This window comes from Balaenoptera acutorostrata, chromosome 17, assembly GCF_949987535.1.
Source record: "Balaenoptera acutorostrata chromosome 17, mBalAcu1.1, whole genome shotgun sequence".
In the NCBI taxonomy this organism is placed as follows: Eukaryota; Metazoa; Chordata; class Mammalia; order Artiodactyla; family Balaenopteridae; genus Balaenoptera; species Balaenoptera acutorostrata.
The window spans coordinates 75,100,972-75,119,109 of record NC_080080.1 but is presented as its reverse complement, the minus strand read 5'-3'; the positions used below and the strand labels follow the sequence as shown (position 1 = coordinate 75,119,109).

Genomic DNA, 18,138 nt, shown 5'->3' with positions numbered 1-18,138 from the left:
CACTGGATCCTGCCAAGTCCCCACATCCAGAGTCAGCAGCAGGGAACCTGCAGGACCAAGAGAAGCACCCCAAGGAGAGAGCGAGGCAGTGCACTTGGGAGCTAGTCTCTGTTCTGCTCATGGGGGGTGAGGCCTTCACCAGGCAGTGGGCGAAGGAACTGGCTTGATGTGCTCTCAGGCAAGGAGGAGTTACAAAGTGCCAGGACCTCCGCTGGAGGGGTCTTAGTCTTAAAAAAAGATGAGGCTACACCCATCTTCATAGATGCGTTATGCATACAGCTACAAGGTGGAAACAGTCCAAGTTTCCATTGACAGAGGAATGGATAAAGAAAGTGTGTCTAACATGCACCCCAATGTTCACTGCAGCACTGTTTACAATAGCCAGGTCATGGAAGCAACCTAAATGCCCATCGACAGATGAGTGGATAAAGAAGATGTGGTACATATATACAATGGAATATTACTCAGCCATAAAAAGGAACGCAGTTGGGTCATTTGTAGAGACGTGGATGGATCTAGAGACTGTCATACAGAGTGAAGTAAGTCAGAAAGAGAAAAACAAATATCGTATACTAACACATATATGTGGAACCTAGAAAGATGGTACAGATGAACCGGTTTGCAGGGCAGAAATAGAGACACAGATGTAGAGAACAAACATATGGACACCAAGGGGGGAAAATGGCGGCGGGGGGGCTGGTGGTGGGATGAATTGGGAGATTGGGATTGACATGTATACACTAATATGTATAAAATAGATAACTAATAAGAACCTGCTGTATAAAAAAATAAATTTTAAAAAAGGTGTGTCTATATATACAATGGAATATTTTTCAGTCTTAAAAAGCAAGGAAATTCTAACACAAGCTACAACATGGCTGAACTTTGAAAACATTGTGCTAGGTGAAATAAGCCAGATGCAAAAGGACAAATATGAGTCCACTTATATGAGGTACCTGGACTTGGCCAATTGATAGGGACAGAGAGTAGAATGGAGGTTCCCAGGAAGGGGAGAATGGGGAGTTAATGTTTAGTGGGGACAGAGTTTCTGATTGAGATGATGAAAATGTTCTAGAGATGGATGAAGCTGATAGTTGCATAACATTGTGAATGTACTTAATGCCCCTGGCTTGCACACTTAAAACTGGCTCAAATGATATTATATATATTTTACCACTATTTATAAAAGGTATGAGGCAAGGGAGATGTATATTATTGTAGAACGTGGTATTGTTTCCCCAACGTAGTCATTTTTGTTCCGCTGCCTTGATTTGTACCCGCTCTGAGCTCACATGGACCATCTGACCCTTGGTGGGAGAGGTCTGCTAATATCACATTTTCTTTTCCTGACAGAGGCAATAAAGAAGTAGGCTGTTGGTGAGACACATGTAGCCATACTTCTGTGACTTGCAACCCAGGTGACTTAGGAGTGACTCAAGGGCAGTGGCTTGTGAGGGCCCTACAACAGCCCTGGGACGACAGGGACAGGGACCAGGCGGGTGGTGTGCGGCCCCGAGTCCGCTCAGCTCCTGCCATTTCGATCCCAGGAAGCTCTGCCTGGGAACTGAAGTCAGCATGTGGAATGACATCCAGAGAAACTGCTGAGAGGAGCACTTAGGAGACGGTTCATACAGAGTCTTGCTAGCTTTCTAAATGAAAAGCCCCAGTATAGCAGCTCCGTCACATAGAAACACATTAGAAACATATTAACAAGTAATTACTTTGGAGGAAGTTAACTCTGTTAAATTACAAATTAAGATAAAATTAAGAATGTTTCTCCTTTCAGATTCAAGTACACAGAATTTTTTTTTTTTAATGATTCCTGCCTTTCTGTATCCAGCCATCCTAGCACCTTAAATGCAGCACTCATTCCGTAAACATTGCTCACGTGCCTCCTCTATGTCAGGCACTGTACTAGGTGCTGGTCCCGAACCAACCTCTTACAAATCTGAGGGCTGTACGGGATGGGCGGGTTCGCATGACTACCGTATTTCACTGTGGAGCAGTGAGCAGAGAGTAGTTTGTGTTTCCACCCAGGAGAAGGCATTCGTCATAATTGGTTGCATCATCCTCAAGTCCGTCTTATCCAGAGCTGCAGCCTAAAGAAGATCTTGTAAAAATCAGGGTGCAGACTTGTCTGTCAAATGTGACTTTTCTCCCTTTAGAGCAGAGGAGAGTGTACACAATTGGATGTAAAGGAGTTCAGTTCATGGCAGATCGTGACAAAGGCAAGGCATCTTTTCGCAGTTGTTGGATTGCTCTTTGGGGTTGAGAAGACCTAGGTTTGGATCCCACCTTTGTCATTCACAGCAGGGCAACCTCTCAAGCCGCAGATTCCTCATCTGTAAAAGAGGGTTATATGTGCATGATCTGCAAGACCCAAATCTAATATTTTTTCTACTGTGAATATTTTGACCATAGGAGGAAAAGGGCTGGAGTACCACATGCTAGCAATAGTTTTTGGCAAATACCTAAACCAGAGTTAAATGTAGGAGTATCATGAGGTCTGACACATGGGTTATGGAATTAGGTAACCTTAAATTATGACCTGTTCTCATTTTACATATCAAAGCACAACTCTGAGTTTGACATAGTTCAGCCTAGAATTGTCCAAGAACTTGCTATGATAATATTATGTCCCCCTGTATGACACTGACACTGCTGAGATCACCATAACAGAAACAGCACCCAAGGCCTTGGCCTGGTTAACACTGGAATCCAACCAAATGAGCCAACCAGCCACCCAGGGACTTAAGGGAATAAAGGGAAGAAGAGACATACTTACTTATTTCTTTGTTTTTGTTAACATATTTATTTCCCCAAAGAGGATTTGAGATGGCCAGAAATCTCTGCATATCATATTATAATATAATCATATACAGCTCACGTCCCACATTTAGACAAAGGAGCCGTGACAGTGGCTTCTTCATGACTCCAGGGAATAATGCAAGCTGATCTTACCTGGTCCCTGGGAACCCTGCTCGTTACGTGGCCCGGGTCTGGGTCTCCACAGGCGACAACGACTAGTGAACCCCGAAATTCTCCAGTCATACTCCTTTTCCCCAGGGTGGAACATCACTTAAGAAAGTTGCATAACAAGCTGGTGCCTCTACAGTCTCAGCTCAGGACTCAAGGACCCTCAGGACTCAGTGAGGGTCCTTTTACTTTCTTTTCACAGCTTCTTTCTTCCCCGTGGAGACTGTCCCAAAAGTTAAACCCTTGCCTCAAATCTCTTGACCATTCATGAGCATTTCAATTTCAGTAGATGATTAACTACTGAATTAAGAAGAAAAACAGGGCTTCCCTGGTGGCGCAGTGGTTGAGAATCCACCTGCTAATGCAGGGGACATGGGTTCGAGCCCTGGTCCGGGAAGATCCCACATTAAAAAAAAAAAAAAAAAAAGAAGAAAAACAGAAGCTATTATAAATGCATTTGCTTAACTTTCTGTCATCTCTCTCTACCCCAACCTATAAACTTATTGCCATTTTCACCAGCCTTTCTTTGATTAAAAAAAAAAACAGGTGTTGCTCTTCCCATCAGCCGTCAGCTGGACGCCTGTTCTTCCCCGCAGGCCTTAGTGTCCTATCCCAGCTCCTGTCTCTTACTCTAAAGTAATGCACATCACCCTGATCTTTAAAAAAAAACAAAAAACAAAAAAAAAAAACCCCGATTACTTTCTCTTTAATGTGAGTTCTCCTCTAGATACTACCTCATCTTTCTTCATTTCATAACCAACCTTCTGAGAAAAGAGTCTGGAATCTACATCTTCTGCCTACACTTCCTCAATGCCCATTCACTTTCTCTCCCCTCTGCGATTCAGTTTTTACCCTCAACGCTTGAAACTGGAAAGGTTAACAAAGACCAAGTCCCATGAACACATTTTATTCCTTCCCTACCTGTTCTCTCTGTGACACTTGGCACTATTGCCCCTTCCCTTCTAGAAACTCTGCTTCCTTGATGTCTTACTCTTTCTTTCAGACAAATCTTCATACGTTTTCTCCAATGGCTTCTCTTTTGATGTCTCCCTTAAATATTTTTTCTGCCAATCTTGTACTCTGTGTTTTACATGGATAAGTAATGGTCCCAGTGAATCACTCCTCTGGGCTCCCCTGGCATTGAGCCTGGGCTGCACCATGTGACTTGCTTCGGCCAGTGGAACATCAGCAAACATGAAGTCAGCAGAGGCTCGATAAGGCTTGTGTCTTGGGGTTTGCCGTCTTGGGACACTCCTCAGAAACTTCCTTGTTTTCTGGGTGACTAAGATGAAAGACCAAGTGAAGAGAAAGAGAGGGGGAGAGAGAGAGAGAGAGAGAGAGAGAGAGAGAGAGAGAGAGAATGTCAACTACCCCGGGTTTTTCCAGCCGAGCCCAACTCCAGATAACCCATCACATAAGTAATACCTTTTTGTTTTAAGCCACTAAGGTCTGGGGTGGTTTGATATACAATGGTAAACAACTGAGAAAACCTGGTATTTTAAAGATTCCTGTTGTCATCCTGCTTTCCTCCAATGTTGCATATTTTTCCAAACAAACATCCATTCCAATGGATTTAAGTACCATTCATACCTCATAATTCTTACACCTACATTTCTAAACCAGATCAATCTTCTAAGTTCCCATCTCTTACTTAATGGACATCCCCATTAAAATATTCCACAGAGCACCTCGAATTCGCACACCAAAGCACTGTGTTGTTCTTCCACAAACTTCGTTCCGCTTATTTCTTATCTTGGATAATGATGCATCTACTTACCAGTCACTCAAGGAGGGAACTTAGAAGTGAATCTTCATCTCTTCCCTTTCATCCACTTATTGACAATCAGTCATTCACCAAATCTTATCAAGTATGTCACCTAAATGTCTCTCACATTTATTCCTTTATCTCCATCACCTTGAATGCTGCCCTGGTCAAGGGCTTCATCATGTTGTACTTTGACTATCACCAACGTCTACTCATTGCCTCCCTGCTCTGAGGTTTGGCCGGGACATCCATATCTGTCCTGATCATTTTCCTGCTGACAATCACCTATGGAATAAGGTAAAGATTTCTTAATATGCTACTAAACCCTTTCTGACCTGGCCCTACTTTTATTTCCTTTCTCATTTTCCACCCTTTCCCCGTGTATGCTGTGCTCTGAGCCAAATTACTTGCAGTGCCGACACTAGCCATCTGCCCCATGGATGTCTCAGACAGTTTTCCTGCCTGGTGTACCTCCCCACCCCTGCCATCTGCAGAGTCCTTGAAGACTCAGATTAAATGTCATATCCTCTGTGAAGCCTCCCCTGCCTCTCTGGGCAGAAGCAAAATGAGGCGTCTCTTCTTCTGAGCAGTCAGGTACCCAATAGTACCACAATTGTACACATTTTAATTGTAGTGACAGGCTTAAATGTCTGTCACCCCTAATAGATTCAGAGAGCTCCTCCAGGGCAGGGGTGGCTTTATTTTTATTTTCATAGCACCCAGCACAGTGTGTGATGCACAGCAAGTGCTCAATAACTATTGAATGAATAAGACACTGTATTTTCCCACTTTAAATGTTTTGTAAAAGTATCTTAAAATTGTCTAAGTTAGCACCATGAATTTCCATTTATTAGTCTAGAAATAGAGATGAGAGAGTTTAGGTGTTGCTCGACATGGCTTAGGATAAGTCTGGTGATAAGTCACGGAAGTTGGAGCCGGTAGCTGAGGGGAGAAGAAGCAAATGCTTCCTTCCAGGTGGGCGGCAGGGTCGTGTTGGAACCACTGCCCCCATGGCCCCCAACACTGCTCCTTCCAGACAGAGCGCCCCCTTCCTCCACCACAGGGCGAAGTGGTCGTGCAGCGCTGCCTTGTCTGGAACGTCTTGAGTCCGAACAATAATAAGAATACAAGATGTGGGTAATTTCTTTTATTTCTCCCCTTCTCTTGCCGCATGAGGGTCTCCTCTCTTTTCTCCCTGCTTCTCGTTTCCCACAGTCTGCCCCATCACAGAGATCTTTCAAAGTAAGGATCTGACTTGTGACTCTCTTGCTGAACTCTTCAATGAGCCCCCAGCGCCTTTGGGGTGCAGTCAAGACCTCTCCTTGGCCCTATCTACTTCTCCAGTCTAATCTACTACCTCCCCACCCTGCCATTTGTGCGAGGGCTCTGGGCCACCTGGGGATGCTAAAGGACAAGGTACAGCCATTGCCCCCAAGTAGCTCACAACCCAGTGAGAAGATAAGACAGGAATGAATGAATGAATGAATGATTTATTTATTTATTTAGGCCGTGCTGCGCAGCATGTGGGATCCTAGTTCCCCGACCAGGGATCAAACCCATGCCCCCTGCATTTGAAGCAAGGAGTTGTAACCACTGGCAGGGAAGTCCCAGGAATGAATTATAATTTAATGTAAACCAGTATTGATGGAGATGGGTGAACAAGAGGACAGCCAACCCACCCTGGGGGGTCACTCAGAGAAGACTGAGGAGGAGCTGCCCTCCATGGTCCACTCAGTATGGGACCACTTGCAGTGACCCGTGCTCGCTAGGCTTTGAAACAACTGGACCTCGTGGTCATCTGGCCTGCTCTCTTTGTTCTGAGGAAATCCTCAAGCCTCCCTTCTTCTAGGAAGGCTGCTCTGCTGTCCCGGCAGCAAGAATCACTCCCTTCTTTATGCTGCCACCGACCACGAGTTCCATGTGAACAGGGAGCTAACTGTGTCCTCCAATGCTAAGAGACAGTCAGCCACATAGTAGGCATTCAATCAATGTTTGCTAAAACTTAGCTAACCATGCTGTCTTTGGGAGCCAGCAGTGGCCTGATTGTAGCCCTAGTGGCTTTCTTTTCACCTGATATCTTCACCTTTCCAGTCTGGACAGTTGCCTGCAAAGGCAGTAGCAACCGGGTCCATTACCAGTGGAATATGGAGGCTGAACTTCCATATCCAGCCGGATTCTTTCCCCCATGAAAATATCCCCCAGGAAGGTTATGCTGTCCTTCCAGTGATGCAGGAAATGCTTTTCAGACTTCTCTTTTTGGTGCTTTCTTCAGCATTTATAGCCCTCTGAATAGCTATAGTTTTAATTTTCTCTATCTTTTCTTTCTTTTTCTTAATTTTATGGATTAAAAATACTTTACTCAGAATTTATTACAAGTCAAGTTTTTAAAACTTTGTGAATAGCTATCATGTATACTATTTAAATTCTATATATTTTCCATGACAGTCCATCTTCATCATTTAAAGGCAAAATATACTGTCTGGAGCTTGCCAAAATCATTTGGACACAAATTTGGTAAATGATAAATTAGAATAATATAGTTTTTAGTGGAAAAAAAGAAATTGGGCACTAAAGAGTTATTTTCTATGACTTGCAAATTGGTTCTGAACACAGTTTCAAAAGATGAGTTCCAAAAATGCATCAAGTAAGTCCTCAACACTGGAATTAGTGTAATTGATTAGTGTAGCTGATTGTACTGATTTGGAAGAACAGATAGGGAAAAGCAGATAGTTTGAAACTGAGGGTGTTCTAAAGTTTGGATATTAGAGGTTGATACATTATGTTTCCAAACAGAGACAAATATTTATTTGTCTAAGCAGTAATGCAGCCAAATTATAGGTCAGTTAGCGTTAGTCTGAGTTCTTGGAAGAGACTGTTTTCATTCATTTCATGGGGCCTAGAAAACCTTTTTTGTAACAGGCCAAGTTGTCTCTGGAATTTTTCTCAACAGCTTTCTGGGGGCACCCACTTCTAGGCCCACCTCCAGGCCCCTTGTACCTTTCCACTGCCCTCTGGCTACAATGAACTCAAGTCTGTCCTATTCCCCAAGGGCTCAGACTCCAAAGTTACCATTTTCTCTCAGCACTAAATCAAAACTACCAACCGATTAGGCTGTACACTCCAAGAGGGCAGAAACATTGTTCTGTTTTGTTCATTACAGTATCTCCAGCACCTAGAACAAGGCCTGGAACTTCTTAGACACTCAGTGTTGAATGAATGAATAAATCTCTAAATTTGTTAGTCCCAGCTATGTGTTGGGAGGAAAACAACCCATTGAACTAATTTACACTCATCTGTGAATGACCAGGAGTCCCTTATCTCTCCCTAAGGAATTTGCATACTCAAAGGGAAAGCTTGTGAATTCAAATTATTCTCAATGGGAAAACTTCAATAGTGAAGCAAATGGAGAGAAAACATTGGAGGCTAAAGGGTAGGGAGGGGGGAGGGGGGGCGGGGAGGGGGAGTTACGACTCAAGCAGGCCAGATCCGCCTAGGAGTTTGCCCCTGAGGCCTTCCGCTTTCCAAGGCCCCTCTAGCTCTGCACCGTTACCACTTCTGAAAGCTTAGAGACTCCTCCATCCTGTCGGACCCGTGGTGGGATGAGGAGGGAGATTAAACCAGGGAGGGGCTGCAGGGCTGTTGGTTTCCACCTTGAGCTTTGGCTGTGCTATTTTACCATTTCTCTTATGTTTCAAAGGGAGGTGTTCTCACTTTCTAGTTAAACATACAAGGGCACAGGGGGACCTCCTCAGAGTCAATACTATTTGTTAATTAGAGGTTAACTAATATATTTTCACTTTATGTAGATGTCATTTTTTTTTTTTAAGCTCGTAAATTGACTTGAAATATATGCACATCTGACAATGAGCGGGGTATATTGCAAAGGATAGAGATAATCCCTTTTATGCCACTTTTATGGGCTCTAATATGATCTGTTGCTAGTGATTTCTTTGTAGACGTGTGTCCTGTCTTTAACCCCCATCCACCCAGCACACCCCAAAGCACCCCCAACATGCTTTCACTGAGACATAAACTTAATGGAAATGTAAACCTAACCTCGGAATTCTGATTCTTGGTTTATGAAATGGACTATAAAAAAGGTAGAAGTTGATTTTAGTGTTTCCTGTTTTTTTAACGTCAGAATTTTCTGTAGTGTCAACCTTCTTTCTGCTGTTTATTTGTAAATCCCTTGAATGAAACATTTACCTCTTTCAAAAGACGACTCAAATGTATGATGAAAGAAAGCCCAAACCACGGCATTTCAATCAATGACAGTAAAATGTAACAAATATTTAGAATATCATTGCTCATGTTAGGAAATAAATGTTTTAGTGATTAAGTCTAGGATAACCAAACTTAGCTATTGAAGAGTTGTAGTAGTAATATAACAAAATAGTTTTGATTAATCTTTGGTTCAAGTAGAAGTATCGTGATAGTCTTAGCACTACAGGCGCTGAATGAGGAGAAATTATATTTTGCATAGTTTTGCAATTTTCTGAGTTTATTTTGGAGTCCAATAAGAGCAATTCGCTTTCCTCTGTATCTATTATAGGTCTATGTTTGGTTGATCTACGTTCCTTCCTTGATTTAAAAATAAACGTAATCTTTTACCTAATAAAATCACCTTAAAGTGTAAACAGTTGACGGTTTAAAAGAATTATAACTGCTTGGTATCTGCACATAAAAGGTGCTTGACAAATGTTTGTTACATCTAGTTCCTAAAAGGAAAATTGGTAAAAGAAAAATTTCTCTAGGTTTCATATTAATTTTGTACCGGGAAGGGAAATAGAATAAGAGGCTTGGGTAATTGAGGCTAGGAGATCATACAAAAGTGCCATTTTGGCCAAAGAATGATTAAAACACTCTAGTCCTGACATGTTTTAAAATGGGCACACAACCTATTTCTTTGTTTCATAACGATCGCGCTCCCTCTCCCTTTTTTGGCATGGCAACAAATTCAACAAAATCAACGCCATCTAGTTAAACTTTTTGATTTAGTGGTGGGTCCGGCGGTCCTGTCAACGAGGAGGCTAAGACAAGCAACGTGGAGAGGCAGGAGAAATCTATCTGAAATGGAACGTGCCCATTCTAAATAATTTCAGGTGGGAAAATCGTTCCAAGTTGACGGACAATTGCAGAAAGGACGTCCCAACCCCTCGAGCCGGGGCCGTCCGTCCGCGCAGCCTCGGAAGCCCCTCGCCGCGGCCGGGAGGACCGCCGCCGGCCGGGCCGCCGCTTCCTGCCCGCGGGCGGCGCACCCGGACCCCGGGAAGGTGCCGCTCGGGGAAACGTGGCACCGTCTCCAGCCCGCGTCCCGGGCGCTGCCGCGCGGCAGCCGAGCGCTCCAGCGAGCCGGGCCGGGAAGGCGGCGCGGTGGCCGCGCACCGGCCTGCGGGGACAGCCGCCCGCAGCGCCGGCGCCCGCCCGGGGACGGGAAGTGGCGCCCCGCCCGCCCTCGCGGCCCGCGGCCCCGCAGCCCCGCGCCGCCCCCTTTCTCTCGGCCTCTCCCTCGGCCTCCACACCCCGGCCGAATTCTTGCATAAATTATGCCAGGCGCGCCTGACGTCAGGTGGCGGCGCGCGGGCGCGGGCGCGGCAAGGAGGGAGCCGGCGGCGGGCGCGCGCGGCCCCGCGGCCTCGGGCGCGCGCAGGCGTGCCGGGCGCGCGCAGTCGCTGGCGTGCTGGGGCCGCGGCGGCGGCGGCGGCGGCGGCGGCGGCGGCGACGGCGGCGGCGACGGCGGCGGCGGCGGCGGCGGCGGCGGCGGCGGCGCGGGGGTTGAGCCGTGGTAGTGCGGACGCGCTCGTGCTCGGGAACTATCGGATTAAACTTGAATCGAGTGCAATTACACAAAGGAGCGCCGCTGAGGAGGCGGCCCGGGGACCCGGAGACCCTGAAACTCGTCAGAGCCGCGTTCGCCCCCGGCCAACTCCGCGCCCGAGGACTCAGCCCCCTGGCCGCGGCCGCCGAGCCAACTCCGGAGCCCGCTCTGCGTTTTGTTTCCCCCTCGGCACAGGGCAGCGGAGGAGCCCGCCCGCCCGCCCGACCCGGTAAGCGCGAGAGTTCGCCGGGCGCCCCCGGGAGGGGCGGCGGCGGCAGGAAATCGCTCCGGGCCGGGGCCGGGGCCGCGCGAGGAGTTGGGAGCGAGGAGTTGGGCGTGTGCGGGGCGAGGGGCGAGGGCGGGCGGGGGCCGGGGCCGGCGCTGGAGCGCAGCGCCGCCCGGGCCGTGTCGCCGGCGTCGCCGCCCGCGGGGCCCGAACCCGCGCCCGGAGCGCCGCCCGGCGACCCAACTTTTGCCTGCGTCCGCGGGGCCGGCGGCGGCGGCGGCGGCGGCGGCGCGCGGTCTGGCCGAGGGTCACTTCCTCGCATGTAAATGGCTTTTTGTTGTGCTGCCGGCGTGGGGGGGGACGGGGGACAGGAGGGAGCGTGTCTGCGCGCGGGGGAGCGCGAGCGCGTTTCCTCCCGCCGGCGCCGAGCACGAGTTGCCGGCTCCATTCGAAAGAAAAAGGAAGGAGAAAAAGTTGGGCTGCAACTCCAGTGCGAGTGGGCGATGGGCGCGCGGGCGCGGGGCGGCTGAGCAGCGGAGGCGGCGGCTCGGGGACGGCGGCGACCCCCGCCTCCAGCCCCCGCCCCCCGCCCCGGACCGACCACGCCGCGCTCGCCGGGAGCGGCGGCCGCACCGGCGCGAACAAAGTGCGTCCCTCCTGGCGCGGCGGCGCCGGCCCGCGCGGGGACGGCCACCGGGCGAGGTGGGTCGGCGGCGAGGAAAGTGCGCGGGGCGCCGCGTGGGGCGGGGGCGGCGCGAACACGCGGCGCGGGGGGCGTCCCGAGCCCTGCCTGTGCCGGCCGCGGGCGCGGAGTTGCGAGCCCGGAGCCGGGGGCTCCCGGGGCTCCCCGGCGGCTCCCAAGTGCGCGAGGAGGAGAAGAAAGGGAGCGGGGCCGGGGCGAGCGCGGGGAGGCGCGGCGCGGAGGGGACCCCACCTTGCCGAGCTGGCCGGGCCAACGGCGGCGGCGGCTGCATAATAGCGACTTTAAGCCCCCGGAGGCAACTCAGCTCCCCCATCCCCGAGCCCTCCGGGGGTCAACGCCGGGGGGGGTGTCACCAGGTGGCCCCCGAGGTGGCCCGGGTGCGCTCTGCCCCCGCCGAGATCCGCCGTTCGGGGCGTGAACGGCCGAGGTGGCTGGAGGCCAGGCGGTCAGCGGGCAGAGGAAGGAGGGCGGTGGGGGACGCGTTGTTTGTTTGGTTGGCACCGGGGGTGCGGGGGCGCGGGCACCCGGTGGGGTGCGGTGCGGGGCGGCCGCGTCGGCGCGGGGCGAGCGCGGCCGGGGGGCGGGGGGAGGGCGGCGGATCCCGGGCGCGGGGGGGCGGGGGGTCGGGAGGCTCCGGGGAAGGAGCCGCCGGCCCCGAGCAGCCATCATTACCGAGCCGCCTTTCTCCGGATGGCTGTGCCTCGAGGAGCCCCGCGCCGTGGGAGCGCACCCCGAACTCGCGGCCGCCCGCCCGCCCGCCGGCTTTGTGAGCGCCCCCGTCGAGCGGACGCGCGGGGAGTGCTCCTGCTACCCGGCGGCCGGTTTTCCTGGAGGTCACTTTTAGGCACTGTTCACGCCTCGATTTTAAACTAGTTTTTCTCCCCCTCTTCCGAACAGACAATGGACAAAAGAAAAGTAGCAACCCACATGGAGAGTTTCCTTTTGAATTGCTAGAATTAGATACACTACGAAGCTCTTCACTTGCTAAGTATACTTTTTAGTTTCCCATTGTATATTATCTGGCCATCGATTTAAATAACTTATCTTGAAATATGTCCATCCTCTGGGCTTGATTTCTGGGCTGTATTAAATATTTTAACTTGTTTCTAAAGGATTATGTGAAGGCCCTGATTTTTATTTTCTGAAAATTCTCATTTAAGCCGTCTTTGCAGTGGGCAGTACCTTTCAAAGAGGTTGAGTGTGTTTTCCCCCAATTCTCTCCCGATAAGGGGAGGGGGGAGTACTCACTAAAGGTAATAATCAAATAGAAAAAAAAACAAAAAAACAAAAAACCCCACAAAACTTATCCTTATTTCCTCACAGATCTAGTCTAACGATGGCAAAAAAAAAAAAAAAAAGAAAAAAAAAGAAAAAAAATCGTAGTGCCTGTGATCTTAGCAGCATGGGAACCTGATTTATCCCAGTTGTAATTCCGTTTAGATTGTAGCAATGTGTAAGTAGTAGGTAATTTCTTATTTCAGAAATAACTTGAGCAGTGATTCTGCGAAGTTGAATCCGCCTCCCAGCCCCCAGAGTACATGTGTCGCGGAGTGTTTTTGTCTTGCTGTTGCACAACAGAAGCCCTCCAGTCTTTACCCTAAAATGGCAGCTTTCATTTGACTGGGGCCCATTCATTGACAATGATAATAAAGAGGCTGAAAGCTAGATGCTTGGGGCGCGGAGCAGGACTGGGTTTGCCTTTCTAGGTGATGGTAAGTGGGAGACATTTTATGTCTTCCAGATTTGCTCACGAAAAGTTTGTTTTCACTGAAAAATCTGTTCTGTGGAAAAAAGTTACAAGGTAAACAGAATTTGGAAGGGGAAAGCGACTTGCAGCAAATTTTAGAAACTAAGTTTTCTTGTTTTGCCAAATAGTGAAATTATGACATTCCCCCCCGCCCCCACCCTTTCGGTAACCAGATAAAGGGACGTGATGGGTTTTTGTGAGGCTTGTAACAGGTGAATTTCATCACCATAACACTCAAGAATTGTTTTCTAGCACTATGGATTTTATTATTTATAGTCTGTTGATATTTTCTATTTTTTTCCTCTCTCTGTGCAAGCCAGTAAATTGAAGCCTGATGAATTTTGTTCTAGGTTTTTCAGGATTCAGATGAGTTTCTTGATAAGAAATGAATAATTATAATAAAGGGACTGGTATGTGAATTCCAAACTCTAATTATATTGGTTTAATCAATGAAATTATTTTTAAGTCAATTAAAAAAATGGCTTCCTTTTCTATATCTTAATTTTGAAAGTCAGGATAGAGAAATATAGGTCATTTATAGGTGACAGTGATGGTTAAAAACTCAAACATTATTTTCCTCTTTTGAGGAAAAAAAATAGCACTATTTTTTTTCCAAGTTGAGAATACCTAAGTTGAGTTTAAAATAGCAGGTCTAGTAACTTAATTTTGAAGCAGTACTTTCATAGATTCTCCTGTACTTGGTTTAGTTGTTAATCAGTTTGACTAACAGGACTATTTCCAAAACTTTTTTTCATGAGAGTCTTACTTTTATTGAGTTAAAATGAATACCATGGGGAGTACCTTTATAAAACTGTATCAAAGAAATGTTACAACTTTTTCTTCATATAGATGCAGTCAATAATGTATTACCTATTGTATAGTTTTTAAGCAGTAAGGTCAAAAGTAAAAGAATATTTTCGTCTATGAGAAAATACAGTCAGAGTGCTTCTACGTACATGCCGTGTAACCCGTAAGAGCAATTTCAGTGCCAAGTTTAGAGTAGTTATTTCAAACCTAGCCGAAGAGCGTTTTATTCCCTGTGCTTAAGAAGTGTCACCATCCATTTGGTTACTTTTGATTCAGCAGTCACTGGCAAGCTTTCGGTGTGTAAAACGACAAATAAGAGGCGGTGCTTTCCCTCACAGAGTTTACCATCTACTAGGAGAGCGCGTTCTGTAGGTAACCAAGTGCTCATATTTTAACTTCTAAGATTAGCTTTGGAGGTGGTAGTTGTTGCCCATCTTTTATTATCCGTGTGTGGCCTTTCAGGTTTGATAGTAGTCACCATGGCCGTCTTACAGACATCTACTATAAATAAGGCATTGCAAGAATAAAAATGCTTAGTCAGGGCTGAGCAAAGTGTGTGGCTGCAAAAAAATGACCCTTAAAATTTCAGCTTTGTAATCAAGTGATTTGCTTCCAGTATTCAGATGCTTTCTAGATGTAAACAAACCAGCCCTTAGATAGATGTCGGTCACGTAGCTAAATTCACTAAGGTAGATGGGGAAGGAACATCTGTGCTGATGATGGTGAGATGATGTCGGGAACATGATGGCCCTGTGTGACTCTTTAATTGTCTTGTTCATTCACACGGACACTTTTGTATATCTTTAAAAGAGTATTCTTTTTATGCCCTTTTAGAAATTCAGAATTTTGTATTGTTATATCTTATCAGGTTTCTAAAGCCATTATAGCTTTATCGGTTTGGGAGATAAAATTTTCCTTTTTCTCTGGAGATCTTCGTTATTCTGTCCTAGTTTTTTTTTTTTTAAAGAAAACTTTGACATTCAAAGATGATGTGATGTTAAAATATGAAAGAAATTGGGAGTAAATGATCACTTTTCTATTTCTATCACTTTTCTATTTTTCTACAAAAAATATGAAGATGTAATGATTTATTTTAATTTGGGTATTACTCAGTTGCAGTTATGGCAAAAGCCCATAGCTGATTATGGTGGTAGTTAAGAGCTGGGATGGTAATTAAAAACGTTAGTACCGTTCTTTTATATTTTACTTTTATCGATATATCAAAATTCTTAAATGAAACCACACCTGTGTGATAAAAGTAATAAATAGAAGCAGGAAATCATAATGATATTGTCAAGTAGAAATTCATCTTACAGTCATTAGTAAATCTTTGGATATTTAGAGCATGAGGACCTTGGAGAGCTAGTTGAACTTTCTTATTTTACCGATTAAGAAACTAAAGCCCAGAGAGATTAATTAAAGGCGCTGTCTCTGGCTGGCCACCCAGTTATTGCAGAGCTGTCTTGGTCATGGTTGTCTTCCTGGTGCCTAGTTGGGTGCTCATGCAGGGGAGTGCCGGGCTGGTCTTTGTCGGATGACTGAGCTGCTCATGGAAGAGACTAGCTCTCCCTCGTGTATTCTGACTCAAAAGTACCTTTTGGCTTAAGCATCCTATAGCCTATGCTAACATAGCTCTTAAGGGTGTTCTTAAGCCAACAGTATTGTATTTGCCTCTGTGTGGTGGTTTGGAGGTTTTTTTTTGGGGAGTGGGGAGCGGGGAGGTATGATTATCCACCTAGAGAAATGCAGAGAAAATTATCCCGAGATTTGATTATTGTTTTCATTATAGAAGCATGTATTCATTACCATAACTAGGTTCCAGTACCTTTAACTAATGTTAGGTGACTGCAAACATGATTGTTTTCTCAGTGAAATATTTTTGGAGGTTTTTGTTTTGTTTTTATTTTGAAAAGTAAAAACTATCTTTTTAAAAATAAAAATAATGTAGAATAGTCACGAAGAAGCATTACTTGGTGGTAAGAGGCTGATTGGTCCCTGAGCTTGTTTTTGTTTGTGGCCATGTGGCATCAAAGACACTTTCTTCAGTGGTCCTTTTGACCTGATGCCACTGCTGTAGGTGCCAGGCTTGGCTCTAGTGGCGGGTGACGGGGCTGTGATCAGTTTTCCTGTTTCACCTGTTTTCTTGTTCATCGGCTCACGTATCTGTTGGGTACCTGCTCCCTAAAAGGCGCTGCGCTCTGCCTGAGTTAGGAATACAGTGGTGCCAGGAGAAGACATAAAAGACCCACGCGAAACATAGAGCTACCGCGACGTCACAGGTGCTGTGCGGTGGTCTGGGAGGAGGGAGAGTCACTTGTTAGGAGTGGCTTCAGCACTGCCATCCAAGTGATGGTAGGAGAAGGGGGCAGTGCTAGCCCACCTGGAGGGAGGCAGCGTGTCTGAGGTCCACCGAGAGCAGCTAGATGACACGCAAGAGGTGGGCACAGGCCAGCTTGGGCGGGGCTTCTTACAGGATATGGAATTTGGGATTTAAAAAAAAAGCAGCAGAGCCACTGGTGAGTGTTAAGCAGGGCTTGACATGAGCAGGCTTGCGTTTTGAAGACTGAATTGGTGGGTGGGGCAGAGGAGAGAGAATAGGCCGGGAACCGCGTCCTGCCTGCTATTGCTGTGGTCCATGGGGTGGGGAAGGACCAATGGTTTGGGCTAGACTGGTGGCCGTGGAGATGGAGAAGTGGACCGGTTGGAGAAATATTTAGGAGGCTCAATGAACTGTACTTGAAGATAGATTTGTTTTCAGGGAGAGGAAGGTGTCAGGGAATGTAGGTTCTAGTGTATTCCCTGCATGGCCGGCTGGCTGGTGATGCTGTTCACTGAGGCAGGGAGCACCTGATGAGGACCAGGTCTGAGGAGGCAGCTCATGAGTTCCTGAAGCATGTGACTGAGGTGGCCAACAATGGACCGTGAAACTGTTGCTTCAGCCTTCCTTCCATTGCTAGCGGCATTCTAAAACTTTCCAAAATAGTCTGCTAGCTTCCCCGCAAAGATGTCGGTGGATGGTGAGCCCACCAAGGATTGCTGGTGGTGTCAATGGAAGGGGAGAGAAGAGGGAAACTTTGTTATCTACCTTGATATGTGGCACTTTGTTTCTTACTTGCTTAATAGGAGTTTGCTTGCTCATACAAAGAAGAGGACCCTCTGGTAAGCAGACTTTGCCACATTTTGTTCTTGTGTACCTCCACATTCTGGAGGCCGCTTTCTGTTGCTAGTTATGTATTGGGACAAGGTCCTTGGACTCCCAGAAGATAGCTGGTGGGTCCCACTGTGCTCCCCATGGAGGAAACTGGTTGCATTTTAGGAGCCGGTTGTGGCCAAACATGGGTGTGGTAGAAATGAATACATAGATAATTGTGGAGGGAAATACCGTCCTCTGTCAGAACACTTACCTGTTTTCGGGGGGGGAAGTATGTATAAACTAGCTTAATATATCTTAAAAGTCACTTTGTTCAATTATTATAAAAAGTGGATGATAGAGCGTGATTGGTCGCAAATGAGAGATGCTAATTGATAAATCCAGAAAAGCTTCCAAGTTGCTGACTTTAATATAATTTGAGAAAAAGTATGAAAACCCTGAACATTTATCTTTTTCTTTTTTTTTTTAAAGAATAAACAGTCAATTTTATTGGGCTCAGACTAAGAATCCATGGGTCTTGAGGACCTCTGTGAATTTGTCAGTTTTCTTCTCTGTGTGCTTTTCAGCCTGCTTCCGTAGCCTCATGAGCTGCTTCTTTTTCCAGTAGTGGATCTTGGCCTTCTCCTTTCTCTTCTCCTCCAGTGTAGCCGTTACTGCCTGGTACTTCCAACCAACCTCATGAGCCGGGCGCCCTAGGTAGGCAAACTGGGGGGGAGAGGGAGAAGCGAAGCTGTAAGGAAACGAGGCCAGGGTGACTAGGGGAGGGGCGGTGAGGATCCCAGTCCAGCCATACAACTTTGCAGCAAGCCTGCGCTCAAGAGGCACAGCCACCCCTGGCAGGGCTCTCTGCTCCTCCTGGCATCAGCCGAGCCATTGGCATTATTGGCACTGCCCACAGTGGCATCCGCAGACCATCGTGAGAAAAAGCCATCATCTGCTGAACAT

General features: G+C 47.1%; 1 protein-coding gene and 1 non-coding gene across 4 annotated transcripts in view; one reads left to right on the top strand and one right to left on the bottom strand.

Moving 5' to 3' along the window:
• Nucleotides 1-10,453: 10,453 nt before the first annotated feature.
• CHD7 (chromodomain helicase DNA binding protein 7) overlaps nucleotides 10,454-18,138 on the top strand; it is a 181,119-nt gene continuing 173,434 nt past the window's right edge. For 2 of the 3 annotated variants that reach the window (XM_057531916.1, XM_057531913.1), the window contains exon 1: nucleotides 10,454-10,788. The gene's annotated coding sequence lies outside the window, so the exon portion shown is untranslated. Of the gene's footprint in view, nucleotides 10,789-11,209; nucleotides 11,488-18,138 lie in introns of those variants that run through there. The other variant, XM_057531914.1, reaches the window with a different exon arrangement.
• LOC114236150 (small nucleolar RNA SNORD35) lies at nucleotides 18,046-18,132 on the bottom strand. The gene has a single exon (XR_003622162.1). It is a non-coding gene; the product is annotated as a small nucleolar RNA SNORD35 (small nucleolar RNA).